The sequence below is a fragment of the Mauremys mutica genome, chromosome 10, assembly GCF_020497125.1.
Source record: "Mauremys mutica isolate MM-2020 ecotype Southern chromosome 10, ASM2049712v1, whole genome shotgun sequence".
Classification (NCBI taxonomy): domain Eukaryota; kingdom Metazoa; phylum Chordata; order Testudines; family Geoemydidae; genus Mauremys; species Mauremys mutica.
In genome coordinates, this window is record NC_059081.1 from 45,045,787 (window position 1) to 45,070,418 (window position 24,632).

The window sequence follows — 24,632 nt, forward strand, 5'->3', positions numbered from 1 at the left end:
AAAAGGCATACATAAAAGTAAAACTCAATTTAATTATTCTATAATCCATAAAATGTCCATCCCCCTTCTCTAAGCACAGCTCTCCTCCTGAAAGGCTGTGGATTCTCCAGCTTTGCTCTATTCTTGGGGATGGGTAAGGAAGGCAAAATTCTTCTGAAACTTGTCCCTTCCCTTGGATGTTTAACAAACAAGTAGCTGATGCTTCTTCTGTAACTTATCGATTTGTGTCACCTCATTATTATCACACTCACTAATATCCTCCATGTCTGCCCCTTCACCAAATTCAGTGCCATCATACAAAGTTGAAACAAAACCCCTTTAACTGAAAATTTGCCTGCAAGCCAACCCAGGGAATTTCATATGGTACTATGGTACTACTTTGTATATGAGAAAAAAAAATCAACCTATGAATAATTTTTCTTACTTAACAATTTATTTTATTTTATTTATTTTCCAAAATTAAGAGCAATCTATCTACTGGCGGCTATTGGATTTTTGAAAGATAACGCCCTGACTTACAACAAAAACATGCCATCCACCAATTTTAGATACCTTTCTGTCTACGTAAATGGCTTAGATTTAAAGCTGTTACTGAGCCTGATTCTCATCTCGTGCTGGCATAAATCAGGAGTGACTCCAGTGAAGTTGGAGTTACACTGGTGTAAATCTAGCATAAGCGAGAGGAGAGCCCGTCTTACTAAACAAAACATGAAAATAATCTTCAACACAATCAAATACCTTTGATTATTTAAAAATGTTAAGGGAAGCTGAGGCATTTAAGTTTAAAAATCATGTTGAGCACATGCACGATACACTTCTTTTGGATGGCTTTTGTTAGGATCAGCATGAGGTCTAACTACATAAACACATGATGGACTAGCCTTGTGGCCTATTGTGTACTTAATAAGGGCTACAAATTTTCCTATTATGTAATTGTTAGTTTATCATGTAGATAACATGGGTTTAAAAAGACCATCATTACTATTCACAATGGCCTACGAAGGAGCTATTATGGAATGAATAGTTGGTATTTTTCAGTGTCCGAATTCAAATAGCTGTAGCTGCCCCTTTATTTACAGAGAGAAAAATGAAGGAGTAAGAGGGTCGAATATTTATTTACACGCTGGCCATACAAAGGAGCCATAAGCGGATATAAATCTAAAAGAATCCTGTGGAGTTGGGAATGAGATCACTGGATCATCCCACAGCATTATTTTGAACCCATGTCATTTTTTTGAGGGGGTGAGGGATTTCGAAGAGAAGGTCCTGTCCCTGCCTGCATGATATTAGTAACTGTCCAGAATATAGATAAAATGGAACAGCTCAAATTAAAAACAGCTCCACCCTTAAACACACACAGAGACCAACTTACAGTCTTCCAAAAGCCCAAATTAAGAAGCAGTTGGTTAATATTTATATAAAAAAATCATTCCCTGACTAGCCTCAAAATGAACCACTGTCCCCAAACTGAATTTTTTTACACTAATCTCCAAGTTGCCTATCCAGAGCACTTCCAAACACTATTTGTTTTTTGTTTATGCAGTTCTATAAAAAAACAAAAAGCATTTCAAGCCAAGAGATATTGGGTGTGTATGTATATTTCCCACTGTGTTATACTGCAGTGCACCCTGCCCCAGTCTTTCCATCTTGACTAATTCCACTGCTTTCTTCCCAGACACATCATACAAATCACATGGGTTCAAAATAAGACCAGGGCAGGTCTCATTCTCAACTCCACAGGATTCTATCTGTTCCCTTCAGTATATCCAGAGTGGGCGGAGAGCTCCAGAATTTCATCAGAGGAAGAGCAGAATTAAAGTGTGTGTAAGATTTTTGGGTTTTAAGTTTATTGCTATTTGATCTGTCCTCACTACAGAAAAAAACTAGAAAGAAATGGGATCTTAGAATGAGATCTGGGATGTCTTAATGCCCCAAAACAGCCTCTGTAACCTTCTGGCTAATGGAAGCTGTAGAGATTTGCTGGGCTTCATAGCTGCAGGGCTACTGCTTATATTAAGGCGTAGTTACTAGAGATGAGCTTTTCTCTTTAAAACAAAAACTAGAGCTGGTTAAATTATTCACTGCAAATTGTTATCTGGTGAATTTTGATGTTTTTTGATAAATAAATATTCTATTAAAAATGTTTAAATTATTCAACCAGCTTGATTGTTAACCAAATCTCCCCCCCTCTCTCTGAGCCAAACCAAACACCCAAAACTTCTGAGGTTCGTTCTCTAGCAGTGCAGAATCAGGCTTTCCACAGTAGCTCTCTTTTCAGACGATGTGCCTATCTGAAAAGCATTTTTTGGCTTCCCCAGCATTCTCATCCTCTCCAGGGCTGACATGCATCATCTGCCCTGCTGTTGACTACAAAACTACTATTTTCTACTGGTTCAAGCCCCAAAAAAGAAAGAAGAATAGGCAAGGGGGGGTAGTCAAATGTCTGCATGAGTTTGACTTTATTAGTGGCAGTGAAACAAAATATTGAAGATTAAGAGAATGCTTAAAAACCAACACAGATATAATATTAACTTGCTTTGTCTTCAGAATACTTGTAGACTATTCATTTTGGGCCTGATCTAGAGCCTATTGAAATCAATGGAAAGACTCCCATTGACCTCAGTGGGCTTTCGACCAGGCCCTTTGTCAAAGGAAAAAATGGGATATTTTCCTCTAGCAAATCAACAAGTGACTATGAAGACTATGGAGAGAAGAATATTTTAATTGCTTTTATATCAATGCTAGGAGTCTGGGTAACAAGCAAGAGGAACAGGAATGTTCATTGATGAGAAGAAATCTGATACAGCTGGCATTATTGAAACCAGGTAGGACAACTGACATGATTGAACTGTTAAAGGCATTGGTTATAACCAGTTTAGGAAGGACAGAATGGGTAAAAGAGATTAGGAGGGATAGTACTCCATAGGAAAGACACCATTGCTTTTTTTAGATTTATTGATCATTCTGAACCCCAGGAGGGGGTGCTGGTGTGGGCTGTTACAGAAGATGATCAGAAAACAGAGACTTCCTTAGGCACCTGACTATAATCTGTGGAAAGAAAAAAATACGTTGTTACATGGAGACTTCAATTGGGGAAATGTATTAGTGGCCTCACGCAACCAGTAGTAAAACATCATTCAAGTTTCTATTCATTTTGTAACATGAAGTAACTATTTTGGGCCTCATTACAATGGATAAAGATGAAATAATCACTGGACGGGAATTGCCTCGGGATCAGTGATCATGATCTGATTATGTACAATATGGGTAAACAAAGGACAAACCCAACCAATAATATATACACTTGGCACTTCAAAAGGGCTAATTTCCCAAAGCTGAAGAAAGTTATGAATGAAATTGACTGAGAGGAAAAATGTAGTCAGAAAAATGTGAATCAAAATAACAAATAATGTGGTAAATAATGTGGAGTACAGGCAGTCATACAGAGTACTCTGTATTACTTGGCAACCTGGGCCCATTCAAACAAAATGAGTTTTAATACAGCCAAATGCAAAATTATGTATTTAGGAACAAGGAATGCAGGCCATATGTACAGAATGGAAGGCTATATCCTGGGAAGCAGGGATTCAGAAAAGGATTTAGGGATCGTAGTGGACAAGCAACTGAACATGACCTGCCAGTGTCATGCTGTAGCAAAAAGGCTAATGCCCTAACTAGATGATCTGGCCTTAAATTGTCTGAATCTATGAGCATGTGTGCTGGTGAGCAGAGAAGTCTATTTATTTTTTTCAAGGTTGCTTTCTATGCTTTAATCCAGCTTTTTAAACATTGGAAGAAGAATCTAAAATGTATGTTAGACACTGTCAGCATTTTCTCCATTCATTTTAAATCATGATCCCCCCCACCCCATCTGTGCTCACCTGCCAAAATATCTCTAAAAGTGTTACAGTAGCACACAGATACCTGCACATATAACGGATGTGTAAGTGCAGAAAAAAACATCTTGCAGGTCTTAAGAGCCAGCCAATATTACAAGATTTTTACAGAAGGAACGATACAAGAAGTGTGAGTTTGAGGTCTATTAACACTGCATTTTCCCAACATATCACAAATACAGAAACACCTGAGATAAAGAATTTTAGCTGATCTACTTTAAAGTATTCTCTAGGTTAGATATATTTATTTGTGTCTGCATTTAGATATTGCATTTGTGGAAGAAGGCAATTCAGTTTTGTAAAATATTGACTACATGTCTAGGCCCAGTCTTGCAGCCCTAATTTATGCAAGCAGAGCTTGCTCATGTGTGTACTCCCATTGTCTTCCATGTGATGAATCGTCGTATATGGGCTACACATGCCAGGCACGCAGAATGACAGCCACGAGTTCTCTGAGTGAGCGAAAAATCTGGATTAAAGCCATTTTTCTAAATCAAACTAACTTTCTGAGAAGTGTGTTGTATCACTTATGTTACATAAAGTAGTGTGTGAAGCCATTTTATAGACTGTCTTCTCCCTTCTGTTGCTTCTTCCACTTGCTTGTTTGAGGACTCTCCAACCTGTCCCAATTCCTTTCCCCATGCATTTTGCATCTCCTATTGCTTCTCTTATGCCCCCTTCTGTCTAGGATAATGAGGAATGAAAGACAAATTCAGCTGGTTTCATTAATTTCACCTGAAGTGATTTGCATCCAGCATAAGGTGAGGACTTTGGTGTCTCGTTTTGTCAATCTGGCATTTTGTACCAACTCAAAATTTACTTTTGAAATCAGTCACTTAAGTGCTACTATCCAGTTGTCAAGGCTGTTTCCTCACTCTGGCACTTTGAGTGCAGAAGGTGGGGGCCCGCAAGGATTTAAAAAATTAATACTGGCCACTCCAGGTTTGTATTAAACGCCCAAGGTTACAGCTTTTCTCTGACCTTGGCTTGGTAGATGCTGCCACCACGCAAATGCAAACCCCCTTTTTTTGGAACCCAGGAAGGCACACTTGGGAATTCCTTCCTATGGAGTACCCTCAAGTCCTTTCCCCCCTCCTCTCCCTTCTGGGGAAGAGCTGAGAAAGAAAACAAAGGAAATTAGCTGTTGCCACCAACTAATTAAACAACAAATGCACAAACCTCTTAGGACACCAAAAATCCAATCCTGTTATTAAAAAGGTAAATTTTATTAAAAACAAAATGAAAATACATCTGGAACTTAGCTTTTGCTAGATTTAAATAACCCACTTACAAAAATTAAACATCAAGAATAAATTTCTTGAGATCCAGCTTAAAGGTTACAGCAAAACAAAAGCATTTTGGGTTAGCACAGAGGAGTCCACTAGCCATCAGAAATAAACCTAATCGTATCTTTCTAAACATTCCCGACCTACTTACATATTTGGGGGTTCCAGATAAGTAGTTCTAGGCATGTAGTTCCAGATAAGTAGCTCATAGAGCTGATGATCTATGATGATATCTGGCATAAAGGTTCTCATAGCATAACTGCTCTCTGTTCCCCTCTTTCCCAGAGAACAACAACAGAGAGAAAGGGGAAGTTCCCCCCCCCCATTTTTAAAAAGTTCTAGCCTTCCAATTGGCTCTTTTGGTCAGCTGCCCACTCCCTTTCCTTTACATGGGAGACTTTTTCACCCTTTTCAGGTAAAGCAAACAGAGAATAGACACCAAGAGGGACTTTATAGCTAACTGGCTGGCTGGGTGTCCAAAAGTCTCTCAGGGCTACCCAGAATAACTCTGGCGGTCTCCATCTTCTCGTTCAGTTATTCTGCCCTGTTAGAATCCAAACAGTCCAGAGATAATGGATCATTTCTTGAATCCATATTTATAGCTCCTTTACACAGAAAGCAAGCTGACAGTGTCTTTACCCATGTGGGCTTTTCCTTTGATGATGCTGAGTGAGGGATGCACTTGGACTTTTGACTTCCAACCATATACATAATAGCCACTTGCCTTGAAATTAGCATTTTCTGTTAAAGTCCTTAACTTCTTCATTAGCGTTTCACCAAATTTCGTTGATAGGTAATTTAGTTACCAGGGTATTTACCTTGTAAATGTTTGCTATTACATTATGAGGGGAACAGATACGTGAAAACAATGCGTGTAATGGTCCTATTAGTTTTATGACGCCTAAACTCACAAAATACTTATACATTTACAATCACTTTGATCTAATACACAAGTGAATTGAGCTGAATACACTCTATCCTGACCTGGTCAGCCGGCATCACAAGCCCCATGCTGTGAGGGAAAAGGCATGACTCCCACAATAGGGCAGAGACACTCCTCCCCTCCCCCCGCCACACACACAAGTGGGACAGACCCTCTTCCCCTTGGAGAAGGGCCCCAGAATCCTTACCAGCCTTTTTCTGAACCTTGAGGACTGCTGTTATGGGAAGTTGGTGAGTAACCCTGTCTGACAGAACGGAGCTGAAAGAGGCTCCATGTGGACCCTGCACTGAGCTAAATCCTAGGAGCTGGGGAAGGCTGGCCAGTCAGCTCTCCTCTTTCCCAGCTGAACAGTGGTACCAGAGACTTCCAGGGGGAGGAGCAGCCTATTGTCCCTTGGTGAGTGTCTCCATCCCTTGCTATGGGGACTGTCCTCCCTTTCACCACTAGCCCCATCAAATCCCCCACCCATTTATGCATGTGGGTGCCATTTATCTGCCTCAATTCCTCTCACAATGATCCTCTAATTCCCTTCATGCAATGCACACTTAAAAAATGTAATTATAAAAAACCAACCAAACACTAGCAACTGAAATGAGACCTGATGTATCTACTAAGTGACCTTAGCCATACCCACATTCTGTTAAGTCTTTTCTTCCTCTCTCCATTGCACTGGCATTTTGCTATTCACCCCACCGACAGTTTCCAGTCTGCATATGTTTTGGTGCAACCCTATTCATAAACTGCCATGTACACATACTGTATATACAAATGATCAATAAATTATAATACTAAAATTTAGACAAATCAATAGAGTGGAACAGATTGCCCTTGGATCATCTTCCTTGGATACCATATCTAAGAAACTGAGCCCTACCTATTTATTAAAATGCTCCGTTTTATAAAATGGGAATTTGGGGTTAGATTCTATTTTAGTCATACCTGTACCACCCTATTCAGGTCAGTGCGGGTTGCATTGGTATAATGAGGGATAGAATTTGAACTGATTTGAAAGATTTCATTCCAATATTTATTTAAAGTCACCTAATAATGTCAGTCATATGCTTCCTATAGCCTAGGTGCATGTTAATATGCAATGGTTTACTCATATTGTAAACCATTCTAAGCGGTATGTTGTACATTTGAGGCCAAATCCAGGCGGCATTGAAGTCAATGAGAGTTTTCCAGTTAACTTACTGGGAGCAGGATTTTCCCCCATAGTGAGAGTTCCACATATGGCATTTGTGTAGTATATGCCCCACGATGTGTTTGTTTGCTTATGTTTCCTAATAGCTACACACTTTACAGTTATTTAATATAAGCTACCACAGATTGAGTTAAAATTTACCATGGAAGTATCTAGTTTTATTGCTCACATTTTCTCTTTTATTTCGGAACTGGCAACATGGAGAGGCCACCTGTGAATGGCCGACCATCCCATGCCAGTTTTTCACACCATGCTAAGGGTTGTTTGATTAACAACAAAGCTGTGGCTTTTCAATGGGCTGGCATACATGCAGTTTGTGAATGACTTGATGAACTGTGCAAATCAGGAGTAAGAGCTGTCCTTCTGTATAATTTCAGAAAAAGGCAGCCAGTTACTAAAACAAATAATATAACATATGGCTTAGATAACATGTGCTTATATAATGGCTTTCATGTGAGTACACCTCTACCCTGATATAGCGCTGTCCTTGGGAGCCAAAACATCTTACCATGTTATAGGTGAAACCGCCTTATATCGAACTTGCTTTGATCTGCCGGAGCGCGCAGCCTCGCCCTTCCCCCAGAGCTCTGCTTTATCGCGTTATATCTGAATTCATGTTATATCGGGTCACGTTATATCGGGGTAGAGGTGTATCTCAAAGTGCATGAGTTCAGATGTACAACTCAAACTTGTTTGCAGGATTGTAGAAGCATTCTTTAAGATAAGTAACTCTAGCAGAGAATATAGCATTCAAAATTGAGAGCAGAGCAGCTAAATTGGTGAGGAGTTGTGACACTGATGTCACAGCTCCAGTCAAGCACCTCATCATGGCCACCCACTAAACTGCTGTCAGGGAATCCCACCACTGGGTGCATGGGCGTTTTAAGACTCCAGAGCCTGAATGGAGTCTAGCCACTGCCCGAGTCTTGAGGTCCCTAGACATAGTTTTGGAGTATATACTTTCTCTCCAGCATGTCCTCCAGAGGGTTGGAACCTACTGTCCAGCTTTCTAACCCCTGAGTGCAATATTGACCCTTCAGACTTTCCCATAGCTTATATAAACCCTCTCCCAGAATTCCACTCCAAAGCGGAGCCCCTTCTGGGTTACAGTTTAACTCATTCGGGGGGCATGTGGTAGGTATAGCATTTGGCACACACAGACACTTTGCATAGGTGTCTAACACGTTATTGCTCTTCACTTAAAAGAAAAAGCACAAGATAATATGACTTATTTAGGAAACCACAAACATCCTAACTGCAGGGGACTGTCTGTGTTCAGGAAGATAGCCAGGATCCCCTGCCTCATCAGGCTGCTACATGTTGGGTAGCTTCTCCCTCATCTTGAGCTGGGGAAAAATGCCCCCATGACTAGAATAGCTCCTGTCCTTTTATAACGTTCAGCCCCCCCTTCTGTAGGTGATGGCTTTGCCTCCCGCCCCATGAGTTCAGACTTGAAAAACTGGGTTTTCCGGGGCTGTAACCCTCTCTTTGTCATTTAGATGGCCAATCCTCAAAGTTTAATGATTCTCTGTTAGACCTTTTCCACTACCCCTGCTGGAATTTCAGGCCAACATAGTTGCAAAGAGACTGTAGTGAAGAGTTTGTAGCTTGGTAAAGATACCTATAGTGAGTTCATAATCTCAAATTGTACAGACAAATTCCCCAAATCATCACATTTCTCCCTCATAAAAGATCGGAGCAGGGCTTTTGTCAAGTAACCCAGCAGAGTTCTTACCCCCCCGTCCAATTTTGATTTTTTTCTGATCATCAGCAGACAAACTTCACTGTGCACACCAGCCCAACAGCTGTTCTTCCTTGAGCAGTTCACAATTCACACTTGCTATCTCACTTTTACCTGAAACTAATTAAAAAATTTGCTCCCAGTTTTCAGTTTAAGAGCAGAAGGGTAGGCCCTGGCAAAAGTGTTTTGACAAGCTTCCTGCACTACCACACCAATCATATGCACTGCCACTATTTTTTCACAACTGGACATTACTTTCAACCATTTGTGGCCCATCTTGAGATTTAGATGTACACTTTACAAAATCCTGGAAACCCGGGGGAAACAATGTTGCTTACAGCTTGCTAAACTTTCAGAATATAGAAAAAATGGCCTTTTTACTGTTTGCCCTTTTGTAACACAGTGCAAAATGTAAACTCAAATCAAATCAAATAAGAACCTATGATTAGGCTTCTAAATTTCTCAAGAAGACTTGTAGCTGCTCAGCACTTTTGAAAACTCAAGCCACTTATTTAGAGGCCTAAATATGGATTTAGGCCCCAGTTTGGAAAATCCTGGCCACAAACTTTCCAACGTGTTTAAAAATATATTTGCCAATGTTTGTAAACCAGAGTCTTCATCGTGTTGCACCAGTGTAAATCTGGATGATTCCATCAACTTCATTATTTCCAGTCTGAAAATGGTTGATTTTCCAAAATCCTTGTGTGTGGGCAGTGATCTTATTCATAGCAAGATGGTAAATGGAAATAATAGTATTTGCTTGATAATGAAAAACACTATATGACTTCTTAGTGTCAAGTATTACAATAAAAGCAGCAAAACAATAAAAATTTTTAAAGCAACCTCCAAAGCAGCTAGCTAAAATCAGTTGTCTAGAAATTCTATATGCCTAAAGAGCAAACAAACATGTACTAGAAACCTTGGGATGATTGAAAGTGGTTGCTTTGGACAAGGAGTTGTCTATTTAAGGTAATACTTCGATTTGTTATGTTATTTTTTAAACATAGTTCAGTTCTTGGAGAAGATCATTGTGGAGTTTCACGTTATAGAATCCTTTAAAATCAATAGGACGCTATGGGGATGTTTCTCCATTAAAAACCCACAGCCAGCCCAGCTGATTCGGGCTCAGGGGCTCAGGAACTGCAGTGCAGACATTTGGGCTCAGGCTGGAGTCCAGGCTTTAGCCCCTGCAAGGTCGGAGGGTCCCAGAGCTCAGACTGCAGTCTGAGCCCAAATGTCTCCATTGCCATTAACAGCCCCTTAGACTGAGCCCCAGGAGCCTGAGTCAGCTGGCATGGACCAGCCGTCGGGATCAATGGCAGTGTAGACATACTCTATGAGTGAAATCCTGAGTCCACTGAAATCAACAGGCGTTTTGTTATTGACATCAGTTGAGCCAGAATTTCACCCTATATAGGTCCCTAAGAATTTTACGGTACAAAGAACCATCTGGAGAAAATGTTTCAGGCCATGCACAGTTTCCTGGCTATTCCAGTTTGTTCGCAGCAGCATTTGCTTGCTCTGAGATGATGTTGTTTTTCCTTGTTGAAAAGAGTGATGAACAGTGGTGCCTGTTTGACAATGTCAGAATAGGATGAGTTTCATGGCTGAGTTTCAGTTTCTCTCCCTTGGTGGGAGAAACCCACTGACTGCAGGGGCTTCCACAGTGTTTGTTACCTATGAGGAACCTCTGACAGAGCTACTTTTCTGCTCTTGTTTGGGTTTGGAACATAGTGACCTACAGTGTGTCCCACAGGAATGAGTGTTCATTGTGCTGTATGATTTCTTTGTACACACACACACACACAATTATAGCCATAATAGCAGGTGATCTGCCTTATGTATATGCAAAAAAACCCAAACCCTAATACAAAATCTCAGCTATGAAATGTTAGTCTGGGGACTGTTTTATTTCCTGAGAGACCTCTGGGTGTGGTGAACTTTTTTTATGGCTGTATTCCTGTGGGTTCAACAGCACATGTAGCACAGGATCATCTGGAATCGGTGCACGAGTCCAGCTGTACAAATTTCAGACATTGTTCAAAAGCTACATTGATCCTTAAAAAGCCACATAGCTCTCTCTAATCCTACACTCACACTGACACAGAGAGAAGTTTGTTGTTAAGCTGAGTATTTGAGAAGTTATTGTAAGAGAGTCCAGTATGATACAGGGAAAAACAGATTTTCTAGTCATGACCCAGGGACAGTTGTGAGAATTGAAATTCTCTTTTCTTCAGTGGTTGTGTCATTGTTTGCTGGGAACCCCGCAAGTATCATGTGCACAACTGGGAAAGAAGACTAACAATGCCATTTGCATGAATCTTCATTAAAAACATTCTATCTTAAGTTGTAATCTTGAAAAAGAATTGCTGCCTCACTGGCACTTTCTGGTGTGGAAACAGTTCACATTTGACTGGAAGAATGGCATGTATAACTTTAAAGTTATAACCAGGGCCGGCTCCAGCTTTTTTGCCGCCCCAAGCAGCGAAGAAAAAAAAAGAAAAACCCGATTGAGGTGCCGCCAAAGAGGAAGAGAGGGACTAAAGGACTCGCCGCCGAATTGCTGCTGCAGGCCCAGACGTCTGCCCCAATAACAGACGGACTGCCGCTCCTTTCTATTGGCCACCCCAGGCACCTGCTTCCTTCGCTGGTGCCTGGAGCCAGCCCTGGTTATAACCCACCTCCAGGTATTCATTTGCCAGGTCCACATTGGAGCTAGCTGTAGAACTGTCAAAAATATGGCTGCGGCCAACGTTGTATCACGCATGCTATCAGCTATCCCATTGGTAGTGCAGATATTCAGTGCGTCTCATGAGACAGCTCAGATACCTTAAAACACCGGAAGAATATTTAGTGTGCTTGGGCTAGACTTCTAGGTAACATTATAAAATGAGGAGCTATTATATAGCGCCAAAGCCATCTTGCTATATTGCTTTTCAATTGGCTTTGTATGCAAAAATAACCTTGGAGCTAGTGTATGTTTATCATACAGCTAGATATTTAACTTTTATAAATTAACAGAAGGCTGTGAAGTTGGTTTTATTTTTTCATCACTGCAGTAATGAACATTTGCAACTAGATAATGGTCACAGTATTACATATTTAATTGCCGGTTTCAAATGTTTACAATTCAAACTCATTGGAGACAGTTTCTCTTATTTTCTGTTTCTCTTTTTAGTGTAAGTAATCCAAACCAGATGATAACGTGGAGAGTAGGTTAAAATAAACAAGCCTAGTGGGAAAGTTGAATAAATTATATGGTATCCAAAGGGAAACTGTCTGAAATTCCTTGAGGCACCACTGTTTATGGGGCTAAAGTACCTGTTTCTTCTTCTGGCAGCAAATATTTCATGAAGTTAAATCCCATAGAAGCAGACCTCTTCTTCTTGAGTAATGGATTAGTTTATACATTACAAGGGCTTTAATGAATGATAGACACTTGATTCAGCATAATATGCTCTGTACACAGAAATATTATACCCGAATTAACTACATTCAGAGAACTAGCTAACATGAAAATCAGTAGGGAAGAATTTGACAAATTGAAGTTTTAAAAGTACTTTTATAAGAATTTTCTTTTTAAAAAATACAGTGAGATACAATGCAACGTGGGATCCATAGCTGAATTTAAATTGGATATAATTTCATGTGATATTTAAGAAAATAAATACATTTCTTTTCCATCCCCCCCTCCATTTGATACTGAAAGACAAAGAGAAATTTGGAAATCCAAAACTGGGATTTTTGATTATTTATTCTTCCTGTGGAAAGAATAATAACTTGAAATCAGGCTTCAGAGAGCTCTGAAGTATTTGGCATTAAATAGCTCTAAACCATATGGAAACCATAGCTATTGCCATTATCAGAGTCAAATGTTCTTGGTAAATCTTTCTAATAAACCAGTCAATGAGCCTATTATTTCATTTCTATGATGTAATGCCTTCTGGTAGTTTTAATTGCAAAATGTATCTAATCACTGAAGTATTATCATGAACAAAATATTTCGTACTTAGCAGCTCCCACATGTTAGTGAACACATCTGGAACTTGGTTTCACAGATAATGAAAAAAGTTACCCAGTTATGCCAACATTAAAAAAAACAAAAACAAAAAACAGACAGCAAAATCCAGGAGAATAATGGGGTCTTGTGATCATCTGAAGTATTCTATGGGAAGTGATAGATAACACAATGAAGGCTTCATTTAACCACCAATAACAGGCCATTAATTTAACAATGTAGGGGCTCTTAGAGAAAATTGAATATAATGAACTTTAAAATGACCTGTTTGAGGAAGAGTATGGTTTTCGTAATATCTCTATAAAACTGTGCATAACAGAAACTCAAAATATTTGAGGATATTTCACAGCATGTAATTGATTGCATGCACAGAAACCCCAACAACTCATCAAAATAGATATTGCACACGCTAAATAAGACAGACAAAGCCAGGGATGGAACTAATTTCCCGCAAGGCTCTCAAGTCACTGTTCTTTCATTTAACAAATCTGGATTGGACCAAAATTGTGCTCATACACAAAGCAGTGGTGATTCTCTTGAAGCTGAGTCATTACTGAACAAGTGCCTCAGCACTGAGACCCAGGGTGAAATCCTGACCACAGTGACGTCAATGGCAAACTCCCATTGATTTCACTGAGGCTTGGATTTCACCCTCTATGTTGCTGTCCTTAAGATTTGACATAAAAACAAGGCTATTGAGAGGCAAAACTCTGAATGTGCTCCATACTGCCACCACTCCCACTGGCAGACTTCTGAGGCTCTTATAAATGGTGAACAACTGTCCTGGCTTCTGTTTCTGACCCTCTGTGGCAGTGGCAGCCCATTGTTAAGGGGTTGAGAACATGGCTAAATCAAAATTAATTTAAGATTTGCATCAATTACTATGTAAAATATTCAGTCAGGTCTATTGACTTCTGTCCATATGCTTAAATTGTCCCTGTAATTTCATTTGGATACAACATTATTTGATTTTGTTCTAATCTATTTTATGCTGTTTCTTCGCTTCACCTCAGAGGTCAGCCGCATAAATGGGCATAATGACTCCGGTGGGGTTGATCCAGCCTTCAATTACATGGAGCACTTCTCCTTATGGTCAGTGGAGTTGTGCACATGTAACTGGGGACTGAACTAGGTCAATGGATACACAGGTCAATGTTTTCAATAATAGCTGCCTAAAGTTAGGCTCCTAAATCCATGCTTAGGTGCCTAAACAGGTGGCCTGATTTTCAAAAGCGCTGAGCACTCAGCAGCTGCCAGGGAAGTCAGTGTTTTATATACAGGATCTCCCATCGCAGCATCTGCTCAAAGCTAAAAGAATTTTGGAACCCATGGCAAGTTGCCAGTTGAAATGGCTGAATAATATTCATTTAATAATTTGATGAACATTTAAAATAAAATAGTCAATGTATAATTTTTCCATTATCTGCCCAGCTGTAGCCACTGTCAATTTCATTTTTCTCCTCAAGTAATACAACTTTATGATGCCAAGCTAAAGCCGGCTATGGAAATTTGCTGGATTCTGAACTCCTAGTTATTATCTGTCAATGAACTGGAGGGCTAAAGCAACAATGGTAGTGAGCCAAAACTTGAAACCCTCACTCAGTTTTCATTAGGCAAAATGCCAGTTAGCTTCACACCTATGGCACTGTTTAAATGATCTATAATAATCTAAGGATTAATAAAAACCTACATTTGGATCCAAAACTAAAGTAATTGAAAGCATCTTTGAAAATAGCATTTGATTGCCTGGAGTTTTATTCCTAGATGAATTATGCATTGGCACTGTTTGCTAACTGAGAGAGATCTTTATTCCATGTTCTGGCAGATGGGTATGTATGGTACATGTTGTAAAAATTAAAGTATGTCACTTTATCAAACCGAAATGAAAACTATACATTGTCTTGCTATGTTAGAATGTCACAGTGTGAACCTTTGTTTATATGAAGGCATCTCTGCAGCACCAATAACACTTTATTCCTCAGCATCAAAGCAAAGCTGCATTTTATTTAGAGACTTGTTTCGTTTTCTAGAACATCTGCAAAACGGTTTTGATGGGATTCTATAATGCTAAAATGCAAAGTTCACAATGTTTTCTGCTTATAGCAATGTATCAATTCCATTTGGATTCACTTAAAGAAGAATAACATTAAAAAAACTTGGGGGGTGGTTATTGTTCATGTACAATAATGGAAAGAAATGTTTGCTTTCTGTTCAGTTGTTGTACTCTTTTGATATAAAACTCCAGTTTACAATAAACTAAAGTACAATAAATGGTTGGCTTGCTTTTGTTTGACACTTTTGCTGCTCCTGGAGACTTCTCATCTGCAGTGGATAACCACAATCCAGGCCTTTAAGCATAGCTGTAGCGTATGGCTCAAAGCAGACAGTGCCTGATTTTCAGTGTTGAGCCACCACAGCTCCCATTAACTTCAGAATTGTGGATGCTCAGGAATTCTGAAAATCAGCCCCATGGAGTTTGAAGGTGGGATTTTCAGAAAAGTTTACCAACCAATAGATCTTGCTTAGTCACCTAACTAGGTAGCTGGATTGAAAAAAGTGCTCAGCTTCCATTTAGGCACATAAATGATATGGCCACCTTTTCATAAATACTCAGCAACACCCAGAGACCACTATGGGAGTTGCTGGATGCTGAGTTCTTTTGAAAAACTGGCCTTCACTATGCACTGGATGCTTACTAAGGCCTGATTCAATGTCCATTAAAGCCAATGGAAAAACTTCTTGACTGTATTGGGCATGGGATCTAGCTCTGGAAATAATATCACTGTGAGGCACATTCTGAAATCTTTACTCATTTTATATGCTTACTCTGACAAAACTGTCATTGTCTTCCATGCAGATTTATTGCAAATGGAAAGAATGCTGCCAAATCTAAGCAGCTCTAATGAAAAAGGGACAACAGAAATATGGAAAACATAGCCAATCTCTTCTTCACTTATGAGTCTATACTTACATAGTTGTTTAAGTAAGTAACTATGAAGTTGTTTGCTCACTGTATATAATGTGGAGCTGCATGTATGTTAACTATGATTTGATGAGAAGGTGAGAGAGAATATAGTCTTTATTTTTGCTAATAATGCTGCTCTCTCTACTTGAAGTGAGCCTGTGGGTGTGTGAACATGTATATTCTCCACTAGTAATCATGCCCTCAGCACTTTTGCCTGATAATAGAGTTTTTCGACAGCTTACTCTCAAGCCTTTTGCTATGTATGGCAGTGTTATTCTCTCAGATCCTTTTATAAGCCATAGGAATTACTACTTGCAGCGCAATGAAGGCAGGACAGAGCACTAGTAAATATTCTGAAGGGAACATTTTTGTACTCACTGTAGGATGGACTAGGTGATATAAAAGGTCACTCTTATCCCTCATTGCTATGATTCTGTTAGTACAACCATCTATTGCTAAGCCAGCCAAGCAGCACCTCTCTTGTGCTATTCTAAATTTTCCTTTGCCATATTAGAGTGAAAATATATAGTTGATAACTGGCTGATATGATCTATAATTTAACCAATGTATATGTGAGTTACTTTAGCCTATATTCAGGCATTCTGTTTGTACATAAGTGTCAGAAAGGTATGATCAAATATGGGTCAGTAAGAAATGCTGGTGGGGGGGGCAGGGGGTAAAGGGAAGCATTCAGAAGAACTGGCGGGACCTGTGACCTCAGAGTCAGCTGAGATCAGCTTTCCTCCTATGGTGAAGGTGGTGAACAATCTCAGAGTTTTATTTTGCTGGCTTCATCTCTGCTCTCTTTTCTGTCCATATATATATTTCTAGGGTGTCCATCACTACAATCGTTTAGGCTGGGATTTTCAAAGGAGTTGTAAGAAGTTAGGTGCCCAAATCTCACTGATTTCAATGTAAAGGAAGTAGGTGCCCAAGTGCCTTGAAATTCAATGGGTTTTGGTCATCTAATTCTGTTAGACTCCTTTGAAAAGCCTACATTCTTGGAATCTCAAATAAGCAATGTTAACCAGAAATGCTTTTGTCCATCTTTGGGTTGCCAAGAGATCCTTTCCTCTTGGATTCAGACCTAGCTCAAATGAACCTGGCCTTTGTCACCTCAATGTATTATTGTGCCTCACTCTACCATGGGCAGTCTCTGAAGGACAGCCAAGAAACTCCAACTTGTTCTGAATACAGCAGCTGCCTTTTGGGTAAGACAAACTGGCAAAGGTACATCATTGTACATTGGATGCTAGTTCAAAACCAGATCCAATTCAACAATCTGGTGCTTAATGTTAAAGTCCCAAAGAGAACTAGATACCTCAGGGTATGTCTGCACTGCAGTCAGGAGGTGCGGTTACAGCCCATGTAGACAAACCCAAGCTAGTTGATCTAGCTAAATCAAAGCTAGTTTGAGTAATAACAGCAGTGTAATCAGAGCAGAGGCGGCGGCGGCTCAGGCTAGCCTCCTGAATACAGTTCCATCCAGGACCCTGGGTACATACTCAAGTGGCTAGTCTGTGCCGCCATAGCTACACTGCTATTGTTACTCAAACTAGCTTTGATCTAACTAGCTCAGATATAGGCCTATAGGAGCTCAATCACACCTCCCAATTTGCCTCTCTATACACTCCGCTGTGTTAGCTAGGAGGAACAGATGACTTTAGTAAACAGTCCCTCCCAAGGGTAGTTGCAGGGACTTGGGACAGAGCTTTCCAGTGTAAGTGCTAGACTACACTAGAAGTGCTGCAGAGGCACTGCTGCACCGCGGTTGTGCATCTGGTGAAGAGCTCTCCCGTCGGCATAATATAACCACGTCCGTGAGAGGTGACAGCTGTGTTAGCCGGAGAAGTTCTCCCGCTGACATAGCATTGTCCACACCAGCACTGAGGGGCGTAGCTAATTCACACCATAATCTGTAGTGTAGACAGGCCCTAAGACCCAGGCCTGTGGAGTTATCTCCCACTGGCGATCCAGCTGGTCACAAGACTTAGGAATGCATGTGGTAATAATGTGCTATAAACGTCATGTGGTCAGGAGGGTCAGAGGAAATTAAAAAAGCAGCAGGTGTTATTTGAGTTTTGATTAAGTTTTCTAAGGGGGTGTCTACGTGAACACTGACTGTGCAGCAAGCTGGGGTCATCCTGTTTCCAGAATGATGTGAGAATTGAAATGGAACATGCTTCTGGAACAATGGTGGGCAACCTGCAGCCCGTGGGCCACACGCAGCCCATCAGGGTAATCCACTGGTGAACTGCCAGACAGTTTGTTTACATTTGCATGGCCGCCCGCAGCTCCCAGTGGCTGCGGTTCACCATTCCCGGCCAATGGGAGCTGCAGAAAGCGGCATGGACCACAGGGACGTACTGGCCGCTGCTTCCTGCAGCTCCCATTGGCCGGGACTGGCAAACCGCGACCACTGGGAGCTGCGGGCAGCCGCGCAAATGTAAACAAACTGTCTGGCAGTCTGTCAGTGGATTACCACCACTGTTCTAGAAGGTGGTGACTCACTTGGTCTCAGGAAAGCTGTCTCCTTCCCAGCTCTATATTAAACATAACAGAAGAGTAACAGCTTTGGCATTTGTTGGATGTTCCCTTCTTAAAATTGTAATTGGGTCTGAACTTGGCTTCATTTGATTCCTTATTCCGAAGCCTTGTCCCTTGCCCACTGTTGAATTATCACCACTGCTTTCCTTCCTTTCTTCTGAAATCGCAGTCTGTATAAAAACTAAAGCTATCCCATAGATATTTAAATCCAGTCTTAGGGCTTGTCTACACGAACTTTTACTGCATGGCAAACTGGGGTGTAAATCTACAACATGCCAGTATGCCACACACTAACTGTCCATGTGGACCCTGCTGCTGTGCACTAAAAGTTCCCTACTATTCACTAATGCACTATGTGCACTAACTTCTGCTAGTGCTGGTTGGCTCTGTATTAAGGAGCTGCAACTGGATCCCTGATGTCATTCTGTCCCTGCCCCATGAGCTGTGCTTGAGAATCAAGCCCAGCACTTTTAACACCAACATGCCCTACTACTTCCAAATAGGAACTGCTTGAAAATGTAGTAAGGTTATAAAAATAGTTTGTTTGACTAATGAGATCTGATAGATATGTTTTAGATACGTTACTAGCATTAGTAAGCCTATTGCCACAAGATGCCAGCATATTATCTTTTGATTCTATATGGAGTTTACATTTGTGGTGCAGTCAAGGAGTGTGAGATGAGTCATTTTTAAAAAAAAGTATGTCAAACGGAAGGCCACAGGGCAGCATAGATTTGCCAGCTGTTTGTTGAAGATCATGAGGGAAAAAGACAGACAATTATTCTTGTGGAGTTTTTTGTTGAAAAATGTACATTTTAAAATATTTTAAGAACATTTGTTTTAATGAAAGAATGTTTACACAGGTTGTGGAGAATTATTTTTCAGGAAATTAAACCTCTGTATCTGTAGTTCTTTTATCTCACTCCTGCCTTTGTCACCTCCCCCCAAAGCACCAATAAAGTGCAGAAATTCTCATAAAATAAATGTTATAACCAATCAAATAATGTACTGCATTTAAGATGTTTGATTTAGGCAGTCTGTTTTTTGCCTGTTATAGGTGAGTGGCGTATGCCATACTTTCCTGTTTCTAGTGGCAGAAAGATGTCTGGTGGAATAATTCAAGAAGACCAGCAGTTAACTGTTTTCTGGAGACTGGCATTATTTTGACATGGACAGCACTGAAAACATATGGGCTTTCACTTCTCTTGCCTTGTGCTTTCATTTCAAATATATTTATACTTGAATGCAAGAAAACATACTTAGCTTTTAATCCTTTCCTACCTTCTGGCATAGAGCTTCGCTTCCAGATTTTTACACCAATGAAAGTACTTTATTTCAGCACGAAAAGATTTTTTTTTCTTAAGTATACATCTTCCAAAGGAGCTGTTATGCTCTACTGTGTAAACAGACGTTTAGGGAGTTCTAAAATGGGTAATTTGGTCCAACATATTTTTAAAACCCTTCTAGCCTGTTGTGTAAATCAATAGCTAGGGATACATTTTCAAAGAGATGCATGGGATTTTAGCCAAATGACTCACATTGATTTTAATAGGAGTTGTGCAGCTAATGTTTTATACAAATTCACCTCTCTGGGACCATTCTGCACATGCTTAAGTAGTTTGTTGAAAAGGGAAGGTTTGAATAAAGGGTTAAATAGGCCCTATTTATTTGCAGATCATTCTCATGATGTGGAAGAGCTCTGAAGTTATTACAGTCTAGTGTGCCAGTGAACACACTTGAGTGCTGGAAATTCCTTGGTTGGTGTGTAGCAGGGGCACAATGTTTTCCACTATGGGTCACATGTGAGTGAAGTAAGGTTTATCATTAAGTATGTACTATGCAGAAGTATGTTTTCCAGCCCTGCTCCCTTGTTTGCAAGAGTGCAGGTTAAAAAAAAGGATGAGGTATGTGCAGAGAATGGGCATATGTGAGGAAACATCAGGTTAAGCCTAGTCCTCATCATGCAGATGAAATGCTTAAGTAACATGCTCCTCTTTCTGCCTTTTGATACACATGAGTAATTTGGGAGTGGTAAAGTACCCATTCAAGAATGAGTTCCTTGACTTGCTTGTTGCTTTTTTTACCTTGCACAGCCACACACGACATCCCATATTAACACAGTCCAAGATCAAAGCCCCAGTCCACCTACTACTTTTTTCTTAAGATTTTTTTTTAATATAGTTTTTAAAGTTTCTGCAGAGGAGCCGTGGCCAGTTTTCTGAATCCAGTAGCTTGGGTGTATTTTTGTTTGGTTGTTTTTTAAAAAAAACACTGGGGAACCCCAGAATACTGGAGAAGAGTGAACGGAGGTGCAGTGCATGATCCAGGGAAGAAGCTATCATATCCACTAGCGAGGGAAAATGAAACACCTCAGATGGACACACCAAAAAGACTTCTGAAGGGGCCTAGCCTACAGCTAGAATGATAGTTCTCAACAGAGAGTGAGCTGCAGACTAACTGAAGGGGAATAGTTAGGTGTAGAAAGGGTCACCAAGGAGTATTTTTAGGGGCTGGGCCTTGAAAGTTTTATGTAGGTTGGATAAAACATTCATGCTTCTGGATGCTTACACAGCTCTGACTTGTGACTATTCATATGGTCAAATTAGCTCCTCCTGGTCTGTCTATCTGCTTGTTTTATCTGTACCTGCTTACCTCTTCATCTTCCCTCGCCACTAGTTAAAACTCTTCCCCACATCAGACAAAAACCAGATACAGCTGTCAGCAGCCAGAGAACAGGTGTGTTTTCACATTTCAGATAGCCTATTTGTTATTGCTTTGATTGTTTTCCACCACACCCAGGACATATATTTAGTGGTGAGCCCTATAACAGATCATATTATATATATCTATCTATATAGCTGCACTTTATGTAAGCTACAGCTACCACAGTTTTTTCAGCACAGTTCAAGTTCATTTGGCTAGAAACACCTCTTCCTCTACAAAATGGCATTACTTCTACCATTTGATTTTGCAGATATTGAAGGGGACAGACCCCTATTTTGTCACCTAGATTTCAGAGAAAACTCTGCCCTTGAGCCAATGTTTGCTATGAATGTCTTATGAAGTGATACAATATGGTATAGATTAACTTCCTCATATAAGTGCCTGTGAGCATCTGCCTGCTTGCCATTAACCCACTTCAGCAATGAATTGGGTTGGGTTTACTGTGGTTTTTAGTTCCATCTGTGGAGGAAGATCCTTTCATACCAGCAGCAACTTATTTCAATGAATGTATTAGTTTCATTGGTTTACCAGACTTGCCATAATGCACATAGGGCTTAATAAAGTAAGTAGCTTTCAAACTCTTTAGAAACGACTCAGCATTGATGGCAGATCTTGCCTGGCAGTTCTGCAGGGGGCAATGCTGGAGGGCAGGGAGGAGAGAGCAGCTTTCAGTATATGACTGCATCAGCATTATGACAAAAGCATTGCAATGCCAGGACAGGATGTCCTGCTGCGATTAGCTTGTCTTTCTGAACTCCATAACACATACTTCCCTTCTCTCCATCTCTTACTGCTCCTTTTGGATATTGGTGGTAAAGACGAGGAAGGCTATTTCTCCACTCTCTGACTCCACCCCCTCACTTCCTATTTGTTGGCAGGGACTGGGAGGAATCCCAGTGATTATGGTCCTGTTTGCCAGGCACTCCATCTCCTACCCCACAAGTGGCAGGCAGCAGAATGAATGCTTCTGTGGTCAGAACTCTGTTACTCCACCTTGGACCAGACAGAACATGAGAAGCACCAGTCAAATTCATGACACTTTAAGGGTATAGCTACCCTGTGATAAAACATACACGGCACCGAGTCTCAGAGCCTGGGTCAGCTGGCTTGGGCTGTGGGGCTAAAAATAGCAGTGTGGAAATTTGAGCTCAGGCTGAAGCCTGGGCTGTGAGACCTTCCCCTCCCTCACCCCCCCCACACACATGGGGGTCTCAAAGCCTGAGTCAGCTGGCCTGAGCCAGTTGCGACCATGCTGCTGGTCGTTTATCACAGTGTAGATGTAGCCTAACAGACTCACCCAGAGTTCCAAAGAGTCACAGGTAGCTCTAGGGTTAGTATCACGAAGAGAGGTAATATTTATCCATCCTCATCGGGTTGACAAAGAGAGGAAGGATGGATCCATCCAGAGGCCTAGGATGTAGGAAACCTTGGCTCAGGTATCTGTTCCTCCACAGACTTCCTGAGTCAGTTAGGGCCTGATATTTAGGCAGCCTCTGCTCAGCATTGCAAGGCCTAAGTGATTTAGATATTTAAGTCCTATTTTCAAAAGTGACTTAAGCATTAGCAGCCTAAATCTCAATTACTTTATAGGGCAGTAATGGAGCCCATCTAAGTACTAAGATAGAAAGGTGGCTCCAGGCCAAATGTTTGGATCTGAATCTGAACTTCCCCAAGGCTCAGTGGTATTTCTGTCTGAGTTTGGTTGGGATCCTCACTAGTTCTAACAGCAACAGACGATCCAAAAACTGGCTGAGTGAGGTAATAAACCTGGACTATGAAGTCAAAGCATTTCCACATTAAGCAGAAAGAAATTTAAATTGCTAACAGTTTGGGAAGCTGTTTGAAAGGTAGGTTTATATGTTAATATTGTTGTGTATTTGGTTGTCATGGTTTTTGTTGCTATGGCAACTGAGTTAGATTATTATGGGTTAGCTCAACCGGTTTCAACCGGCTGAGTGAGCTCTCTGTATATCTGTAAATAAAATGGAGGTTTTGGTTAGCTGCCTGCTCTCTGGCCTCAAGTGATTGCTTCCTACACCGGCTGCCCCAAGGATATAACAAATATGTTAATACTTTCTATCTGTCATTAATCAGAAATAGGCTGTTGTACAAAAACAGAGCTGCAATATCAGTCTGGGTATCCAATCCAGTTGTAAAAATGATGTTAAAAGCATTCAAAGCCAAATTGTGGCAATCTCTATTTCATATTCCTGGAAAAGAGTGCTTTGGCAGAGTCTTGATCCTGAAGTTTTAGCTGATGGGAAGAGGCTTGCCTTAAACATGTTTATATTTCTTCTTTGACCAAACTCTGGGGTTTTCCATCATTACATCTTGTTTCCTACGCAACCAGATTTGTTTACAGATTAAAATAATCTATAGTTTTACATATAAATGCACTGTCAAAAGCAGAGAGATTTAGAAATCTTGTTTTATGTGTCCCAACCCTTTCCTATAATTATATAACTGCATTTTATAAACTAAAGAAAGAAAAATCATTGAAGGCTTATGACCCACTAATGGCAAAACTTCAGAAGGCTTAGAAGTTCATCTTGGCTAAGCTCTAAAATTATGGGCTTTCCTGAAGCTTACTGCAAAATCTTTTGTATGCTCCTGTTGAGGGCTCCTTTCCCTTTTGCCTCACCTCACTTTTCTTCTCTATCTTCCCAAACCAATCAGAGCCTTCTCCTTTTCCTCAACTCATTTTCCACTACCTCTCATGCCTCCCAATAAGGCTCTGATGTTTGTATTTCTATGATCATTGGCCTCTCTCCCTTCCTAAAGTCATCCCACTTTCCGTCTCTCTCTGGACTGACCCCCTGTCTTTAAGCAAGTTGACATTTTTTTATTCAAAACATTGTTTGTCAAATAAAAATGGCCTATTTTCTAAATGAAAAGTTTTGCTTCTTTCATTTTTTTCTGTTTTTAAAAATGGAAAATAACCAAAAACTGGTGGTGTTTTTTTGTTTGATGTTTTTTTTTAAAACAAACCAACACACACACACATGACCCTTCCCGTAAAAACTTTGGATAAAATAGCCAACATTTAAATTTCTTTTGAATTTTTTTGTGTGGAAACTGCTTCCTATGTCTCAGTCAGCTCTACTGACTTCAGTGATACGATACTGTAGGGCTCCCTCTCCCACTTCTCAGACCTTTGTCCTTCCTTCTTTACCCATCTCAGGATTGAGCAGCCCAGCTCAGAAAGAGTTAATGCTTGTTGACAGGAGAGGAAATGGTGAGGATTAGAGCAGTTCCCTCAGTATGGGAAGAATGCATGTCATTTTTTATTCAAGTTCTTGTTGAACCCT

General features: G+C 40.4%; 1 long non-coding RNA gene across 1 annotated transcript; it reads right to left on the reverse strand.

The window, feature by feature from the left end:
* Window positions 1-2,978: 2,978 nt before the first annotated feature.
* LOC123378346 lies at window positions 2,979-23,031 on the reverse strand. The gene is made up of 3 exons (XR_006582567.1): window positions 22,622-23,031; window positions 4,878-5,011; window positions 2,979-3,048 (listed from the first exon to the last, which is right to left on the reverse strand). It is a non-coding gene; the product is annotated as an uncharacterized LOC123378346 (long non-coding RNA).
* Window positions 23,032-24,632: the final 1,601 nt, after the last annotated feature.